Source organism: Silurus meridionalis, chromosome 24 (assembly GCF_014805685.1).
Source record: "Silurus meridionalis isolate SWU-2019-XX chromosome 24, ASM1480568v1, whole genome shotgun sequence".
In the NCBI taxonomy this organism is placed as follows: domain Eukaryota; kingdom Metazoa; phylum Chordata; class Actinopteri; order Siluriformes; family Siluridae; genus Silurus; species Silurus meridionalis.
The window spans coordinates 4,496,252-4,505,674 of NC_060907.1; positions in this window are offsets into that span (position 1 = coordinate 4,496,252).

Below are 9,423 nucleotides of genomic sequence, written 5' to 3' on the forward strand. Positions count from 1 at the left end.
ACTTTCCACCCTTTTCTTCTTTTCCTCTCTCTCTGACATTTTATCTCTCTCTCTCTCTCTCTCTCTCTCTCTCTCTCTCTCTCTCTCACTGTTTCTTTCACTTCCACCCTCCCTTTTCCACTCTCCATTTCTCTATTACTTGCTCTCTCTATATTTCTTCCTGTCTGCCTTGTCTTCCCTCCTTCTCTCTTTATCCCTATCTTTGTCTCCCTGTCTTTCACTCTTCCTTTTTCTTCCTCTGTCTCTCTTCCTCTCTGTCTCTTTCTCCTTATTTGTTCCCTCTTTGTTTTCATTCTTTTTTTCTTTCCCTCTCCCTCCATATTTTTCCATATCTGCCCTCTCGTTCAACTCTCAATTTCTTGCTTCCCCCTCTTTCTTTCTCTCTGTCTGCGTTTGCCCAAAAAAAAAAAAAAAAAATACAGAGATATTCTTTTATCTAGATTTTTTTTGTTTCAAAGCTACCAAAGACTTCTTGTGTTTTCTTTCTCATTTGTACAGGCAAACGCTATTTGCCTAGCCGCTAGGGAGTAGGGGATAAGGGCCCAGTGGCGGCATCTGGTGGCCAAAGCAAAAATGAACAACCCCAAAAATGCACATGCAGAAAAAAAAAAGGGCTGCAAAATGATCGTTTAAGCACGAAGGATAAGAATAAAATTAGGGAAAATCTATGGAAGAGAGGGTTTTACACAAATGCAATTTATTTTTCTTTTTTAGCAGAACTTGGCCTATAATAAGAGCAACTGAGGAAAACAGGAAGCCAAATATGTAATCTTAGGAACGGGGAGGAGAACCAGGTGTCAGAATTAAATGGGAAATAAAAGATGTAGGAGCGGAGAGAAGATCCTGAAAAAAAAAAATAATAAGGGGAATTTGTTGAGGAGAGGGGAATAAAAAAAATAAGGAGAGATAGCATTAACAAAGAAGTGCTATGTGGCATCAGGGTATACAGTGCCCTCCACAATTATTGGCACCCCTGTTTAAGATGTGGTCGTGGACTTCTAAAAATTCTCCTTTTTTTTAAAACAACATAGAACCCAAATGCAAAAAAAGAGAAAAATCTAACCTTTCATTTAAGTACATAACTTTGGTGGTAAAAAAAATCATACATTTAGAAAAGAAAAAAAACTTGAAATCATGTGTACCACAATTATTGGCACCCCTAACAATTCCTCTGAAAAATTTAATTGTTTTTTTTTTTAATATATATTTTTCTGTAGTTGCTAAGGTTGGTCAGGGTATCTAGGGACTTTTAATTAGTAATTCATGATTTCCTGTTTCCCTGGGGTATAAATATGACGTGACACAGAGGACTAATTCTCTTACCCATGGCAAGAGAACACACCAGAGAACACACCACCAAGACAAGAGAACACACCATTCAAGTAAGGCAGATGTGTGTCGACCTTCATAAGTCAGGCAATGGCTACAAGATAATAGCCACGTGCCTTAACTTGCCGGTATCTACAGTCAGAGGAATCATTAAGAAGTTTAAAACAACAGGAACAGTGACAAACAAGGCTGGAAGAGGTCCCAAGTTTATCTTGCCACAACGCACAGTGAGGAGGATGGTAAGAGAAGTAAAAAAATTTCAAACACTCTAAGTGGGTCTGGCGTAAAACAAAAGATGAGTATGCCGGAAAGCACCTCATGCCCACCGTGAAGTATGGTGGAGGATCTGTGATGCTGTGGGCCTGTTTCTCTTCCAAAGGCCCTGGGAACCTTGTTAGGGTGCATGGCATTATGAACGCTTTGAAGTACCAGGATATTTTAAATAAAAACCTGATGGCCTCTGCCAGAAAGCTGAAGATGGGTCGTCATTGGGTCTTTCAGCAGGATAATGATACAAAACATGTGGCAAAATCTACACAAAAGTGGTTCAGCAGTCACAAACTCAAGGTCCTCCTATGGCCATCTCAGTCCCCAGACCTCAACCCAATCGAAAACCTGTGGGGCGAGCTAAAGAGAAGAGTGCATAAGAGAGGACCCAGGACACTGGATGATCTAGAAAGATTGTGCAAAGAAGAATGGTCAAAAATCCCTCTCTCTGTGTTCTCCAATCTTGTGAAATGTTATAGGAGGAGATTAAGTGCTGTCTTGTTGGCAAAAGGAGGTTGTACAAAGTATTAACATCAGGGGTGCCAATAATTGTGGCACACATGATTTCAAGTTTTTTTTTTCTAAATGTGTGATTTTTTTACCACCAAAGTAATGTACTTAAATAAAAGGTTGGCTTTTTCTCTTTTTTTGCATTTGGGTTCTATGTTGTTTAAAAAAAAAGGAGAATTTTTAGAAGTCCACGACCACATCTTAAACAGGGGTGCCAATAATTGTGGAGGGCACTGTATATGAGAAAACGAAGAGATTATGTGTGCTTCATCATCTTGCTTGTGATTGAGTGACCACCTTCTATGAGCTGATTGTTATGTGACTGCAATAAATAGTTTGCTTTTCCTCATCTAAGGCTGAAGATCCTTCATTGATTTTTGAGGTCTATTGTATTTAATTCTATTGTAAGTAAATGTGTTACATGGGGAATTAACTACAACAGAGAATCCACATGTGATGTGTCCACTCAGAGAGAGGTTCTGAGTTCTGACGAGCTCAGTCTGACAAATGGGTCGGAGTGCAGTGAGACAGGCGGGTTAGAGCACAGTGAGACTGGTTAAAGTGCAGTGAAACAGAAATGATAGAACACAATGAGCTAGACAGGGTCAGAGCACAGTGAGAAAGATGGATTAGAGTGCAGTGTCAGAGTGCAGTAACGTGTCAGAGTGCAGTAACAGGGGATAGAACGCAGTGAGAGATGGGTTAGAGCACAGTGAGACAGGCGGGTTAAAGAATAATGCTGAGGATAGAGCGACCAGGAAGCAGGAAAAGAGAAAGGCCAAGGGGGTGGTTTATGGATGTGGTGAGGGAAGACATGTGGGTAGTTGGTTTGAAAGAGGCAGATGTAGAGGACATGCCCATTCACTGCCTCTTGTTCACACACCCCAACCATGGCCACTCACCCTCTTATACACACCCAAGCAAACTCACTGCCTTTCATACACACATACACGGGGCAAACTCACTGCCTTTCATACACACACCCCAAACATGGCCACTCACCACCTCTTACACACACACCCCAGCCGTGCCCACTCACCACCTCTTATACACACACCCCAACCACACCCTCTCACCACCTCTTATACACACACCCCAACCACGCCCACTCACCACCTCTTATACACAACTCAAACATGGCCATTCAACACCTCTTATGCACGAACCCCAGCCGTGCCCACTCACCGCCTCTTATACACACCTCAACCACGCCCACTCACCACCTCTTATACACACCCAAACATGGCCACTCACCACCTCTTATACACACCTTAACCACACCACTCACCACCTCTTATACACACACCCAAACATGACCATTCACCACCTCTAATACACACCCCAACCACGCCCACTCACCGCCTCTAATACACACCCCAACCACGCTCACTCACCCTCTTATACACACCCCAACCACTCCCACTCACCGCCTCTTATACACACCTTAACCACACCCACTCACCGCCTCTTATACACACCACAACCACGCCCACTCACCACCTCTTATACACACACCCAAACATGACCCTTCACCACCTCTAATACACACCCAAACATGGCCACTCACCACCTCTAATACACACCCCAACCACGCCCACTCACCACCTCTAATACACACCCCAACCACGCCCACTCACCACCTCTTATACACACCCCAACCACGCCCACTCACCACCTCTTATACACACACCCCAACCACGCCCACTCACCACCTCTTATGCACACCTCAACCACACCCACTCACCACCTCAATACACACCCCAACCACGCCCATTCACCACCTCTAATACACACCCCAACCACGCCCACTCACCACCTCTTATACACACACCCCAACCACGCCCACTCACCACCTCTAATACACATCTCAACCACGCCCACTCACCGCCTCTTATACACACCTCAACCACGCCCATTTACCACCTCGATACACACACCCAAACATGACCATTCACCACCTCTAATACACACCCCAACCACGCCCACTCACCACCTCTATACACACCCCAACCATGCCCATTCACCACCTCTAATACACACCCCAACCACGCCCACTCACCACCTCTTATACACACACCCCAACCACGCCCACTCACCACCTCTTATACACACCTCAACCACGCCCACTCACCACCTCTAATACACACCCCAACCACGCCCATTCACCACCTCTAATACACACCCCAACCACGCCCACTCACCACCTCTTATACACACACCCCAACCACGCCCACTCACCACCTCTTATACACACCTCAACCACGCCCACTCACCACCTCTAATACACACCCCAACCACGCCCATTCACCACCTCTAATACACACCCCAACCACGCCCACTCACCACCTCTTATACACACACCCCAACCACGCCACTCACCACCTCTAATACACACCCCAACCACGCCCACTCACCACCTCTTATACACACACCCCAACCACGCCCACTCACCACCTCTAATACACACCACAACCACGCCCACTCACCACCTCTAATACACACCTCAACCACGCCCACTCACCGCCTCTTATACACACCTCAACCACGCCCATTTACCACCTCGTATACACACACCCAAACATGACCATTCACCACCTCTAATACACACCCCAACCACGCCCACTCACCACCTCTAATACACACCCCAACCATGCCCATTCACCACCTCTAATACACACCCCAACCACGCCCACTCACCACCTCTTATACACACACCCAACCACGCCCACTCACCACCTCTTATACACACCTCAACCACGCCCACTCACCACCTCTAATACACACCCCAACCACGCCCATTCACCACCTCTAATACACACCCCAACCACGCCCACTCACCACCTCTTATACACACACCCAACCACGCCCACTCACCACCTCTAATACACAACCCAACCACGCCCACTCACCACCTCTTATACACACCTCAACCACGCCCATTTACCACCTCGTATACACACACCCAAACATGACCATTCACCACCTCTAATACACACCCCAACCACGCCCACTCACCACCTCTAATACACACCCCAACCACGCCCACTCACCACCTCTAATACACACCCCAACCACGCCCACTCACCACCTCTAATACACACCCCAACCACGCCCATTTACCACCTCTTATACACACACCCAACCACGCCCACTCACCACCTCTAATACACAACCCAACCATGCCCACTCACCACCTCTAATACACACCCCAACCACGTCCCCACTTGCAAAACTTAACACACACACACACACACACACACACACACTGGCTATTTAAAAGACTTTCAAAAAGACGTTGTAAAATGTACGCTGTTTGCTCACACTTTTGGTTTAAAATAAACCCTCATATTACCTGGTGTATTATATTTCCTGGTTTATTATTATATTACCTTTTAGATTTTAGAATCTCTATATACATGACATCTGTGCTTCAATTGACTGCAAATGTTTTTATTCATTACACAAAATAATATCTGTAACACTTTTCCCCCTTGGAAATGACTAAAGTTTACACATTTACATTTACGGTATTTGGCAGACGCCCTGATCTTGAGCGACTTACATGTTCCTCATTCATATAACTGAGCAGCTATGGAGTTAAGGGCCTTTCTCAGGGGCCCAGGAGTGGCAGCTTGGTATGGCTGGGATTTGAACTCATGACCTTCAGAGCCAAAATCCAATGCTTTAACCACTGAGATACAACTTCCTGTGTACTCTATTTGAGTATTGATTATGTAAACTTGTGTATATCTGCAGCAGCAGTGTATGTACGTATTAGAGATGTGCATCTCCATTAACTGAGGACGATGCGATTCGATACGAATGCGAATCTGTGAATCTTACCATCCCTACTGTGTACAAATACTGCATCTGATCCACAATACCCAGAATCCTGTGCAGCTCTAGACAGAAGTTTTTGCAGCCGCAGGTGAAACTTCTTTACGTTGTACTAATTAGGTAATAGGAACGCCTCGGATACCCAAGTCGAGCTAAATAAATAAGAAACGTCTGCCCCGTAGAACTGCCATATCCTGTACATGTGGTACCTCTGGATCTTGTAAAGTGACCCTTCACCTCGAATGCTCAGAAGTAATTCAGACACGGGGCGGTGCTTGCGAATTTACGTTTCCTCTGAAACGTCATACTTGCACATTTGTTTTCTTTGTAACACAGAAATTTCCCCACTATAGGACTAATAAAGGTATATCTTATCTTATCTTAATTCTCAACCTTTTATCCAGTAAAAAAAACAGTTTCAAGCTTGAGAGCTTGTTGTACTCACCTCTCCAGCAGATGCTGAGCCTTTCATGTTGAGCCTCCTCCGTTCCCTGGCTTCCATGCTCCTCTCGGCCCAGTCATAGCGGATATTTGGGCGTGTGTTATCAGTTTGGAGGTCCTCTCGGCAGCGCCGGCCAGCAGCTGGCTCTTGACTCGGGTCGCTTTTCTCAGCGTGAAGTCTGTGCACTCGTCCGTGTCGGGCTCACGCTGAGGGAAACTGGGCTTGGACCGAGGAGTCTCTGTCTCACCAGGAGCTCTGACGGACCGTTAGCTGTGAAGTGGTGGTACCCGTTCTCTGAGGTTTATCAGAAAACAAGTTGTTTATTGACCTTATTTTTTAGACCAAATTCATTTAGTTTGTCAAAAATAATGGGGAAAAATATTAGTAATTTGATTCTTTCCTTCATCCTAAAACAATGAAGAATGAAACACATCCTGTTACACCATAAACGATATCATATCAAAAAAATCATCCCCTTGAAGCATCCAGGTATTACCTCTACTGTTCTCACAAACCAGGACAAGGTTCTACTGAGGAGCAGATGCCTGGACACAGCAGATGCAGGATGGATCTTTTTTCTTTAGTCCCAATGGAGCACAAGGCTTATTTTAAAGACCTAGGCCCAGTTATGGTCAGGGCAGGACGTCCAATATGTCTTCTTTTATATCATTTCAGCCAGATAATAAATGTTTTTCATGAGCTTTTTGAACACACACATTTCTTGCTCTTATAATAAACTCCCACTCTTCTGGGAAGATGTTTCACTAGATTTTTGGGGATTTTTTTGTGAGATTTCATTCCATCACACGGGTGTAGGTAAAGTCAGGTGCTGATGTAGGAGGCCTGGGGTGCACTCAGTGTCAAAGATTCAGCCCAATAGGGTTGGACCTACAACCCATTATGAATATTAAGCAGATTTTCATGGAGCTGGAGTATTGTTCTAGAACAGGTTTGGGTCTTGATGACACGAAAGGGAAATTTCATGCTACCGCAAATAAAGACATCCAATATAATGGTGTACCTCCATTTTTGGAGAAGAACCACATTTGGGTGGAAACGTTGGGTGTCCCCACACAATTTCGCCATTACAGTGTACTGATGTAAAAACCAGGTGAGCTGGGATTGAGGTACCTGACACCTACCTACAGGTAGTGAGTTGTGCACCGTGGTGTCTGTGTCCTGCTCGGCGTTGACCGGTGCTCTCTGAGGAGGACAGCTGCGGGTCTGAGGACTTCACCACTTCTCTGATCTTAGGACTGGATCTTCCGCTGGAGTCCGAGCCTTTGTCCCAGCCGTCCCCAAACAGCGGCCGGTGTGTGTCCTGGTAGCATTTGAAGAACGTCTTCCATTTGTGCTTGCGGAACCTCTTCATGTATCTGTGTGGATCTTCTTCATGGTCACGTCCCTGGGACTCGTCATTATCGAGCTGCGCAGTTACAGGGAAGGAGGGAACAGGTAAAGGTGAGCTCATGGAGAGGATATAATTTGACACCGCCTCCTGTTGGACCCATGCACTCTCCATCAATTATTTATTTATTACCTTCTACATAATGCATCTACCACCCACAGTTTAGATTAGATTAGATTAGATTCAACTTTATTGTCATTTCACATTTATAAGTACAAGGCTACGAAACACTTTGTGAAGTACACATGAATGCATCCTTTATTTATTATTAGGTTAGGAATAATACAAATTTTCACTGATTTGATCTCCTTGGAGAACATGTGAAGAACCTGCAGAGTGCTGGATGTGTTTTCATTTCTGCAACACCTGTGCCGAGGATCTAAACAATTCAACTCTTACCTGTCTGTCTCCAAGATCCGTGATGAAGATAAAAACACACAGCTCCACATCACATCATCATCTTCATCTTGAGGATTCCTGCAAGGAGCAGGTTGAAGGAGCAGGGTAGGAAAACCAGGTCAGGGGTATTTACAGCCCCATCTACGGAGGCTGCGGCAGGAGCAGCAGATGCTGGAGGAGGAGGGACATGTCGCTCCTTAGGTGTAATTACTGGCTGTGTAACGAACAGCACAACATCCAACACTGCACAGTAATAAGACAATTAGCTTGGAAAAAAAAATGTCCGGGAGTCTGTTCTTTATGCAAATACGAACCTACAATCCAGCTTTTGTATTAATATTCCAATGCCATACAATTAATTAATTTATTGATCTTTTAAAATACTTTTTCTTATCCTATATTGTGTCCCAGGCAGAGGTGTAAAGTAACCAATTACATTTACTCGCGTTACTGTAATTTAGTCAAGTTTTTTAGTGCACTTCTACTTTTTAAATCTGTAAATTTACTTTTACTTAAGAAATTTTAGTTTAAAATGTTGTACTTAACTACATTTTAAATCATATCCGTTACTGAGTAAAAAAATACTCCCGCTGGAGAGAAGGAGAATGAAAGTCAGTAAGAGTGAGACAGATTACATGTGTGTGAATGAGAGGGAGGGCAGTGGAGTGGTGCAGTTGCAGGGAGAAGAGGTGGAGGAGTTCAGGTACCTGGTAACAGTGTAAAGTAATGGAGAGTGTGTTAGAGAAGTAAAGAAAAGAGTGCAGGCAGGGTGGAGTGGGTGGAGAAGAGTGATAGCAGGAGTGATTTGTGATAGTAAAGTATCTTCAAGCATGAAAGGGAAAGTTTATAGGACTGTGGTGAGACCTGAGATGTTGTATGGATTAGAGACAGTGGCATTGAGTAAAAGACAGGAGGTGGAGCTGGAGGTAGCAGAGCTGAAGATGTTAAGGTTTTCGTTGGGAATGACGGCGATGGAAACAATTAGAAATTAGTTTATATGAGGGACAGCGCATGTAGAACGTTTTGGAGACAAGGTGAGGGAGGCGAGATTGAGATGGTTTGAGCATGTTCAGAGGAGGGACATGGGGTATATCAGTAGGAGAATGCTGAGGATGGAGCCACCAGGAAGCAGGAAAAGAGGAAGACCAAGGAGGAGGTTTATGAATGTGGTGGGGGAAGACATGCAGGTAGTTGGTTTGAAAGAGGCAGATGTAGAGGATAGGGGTGTATG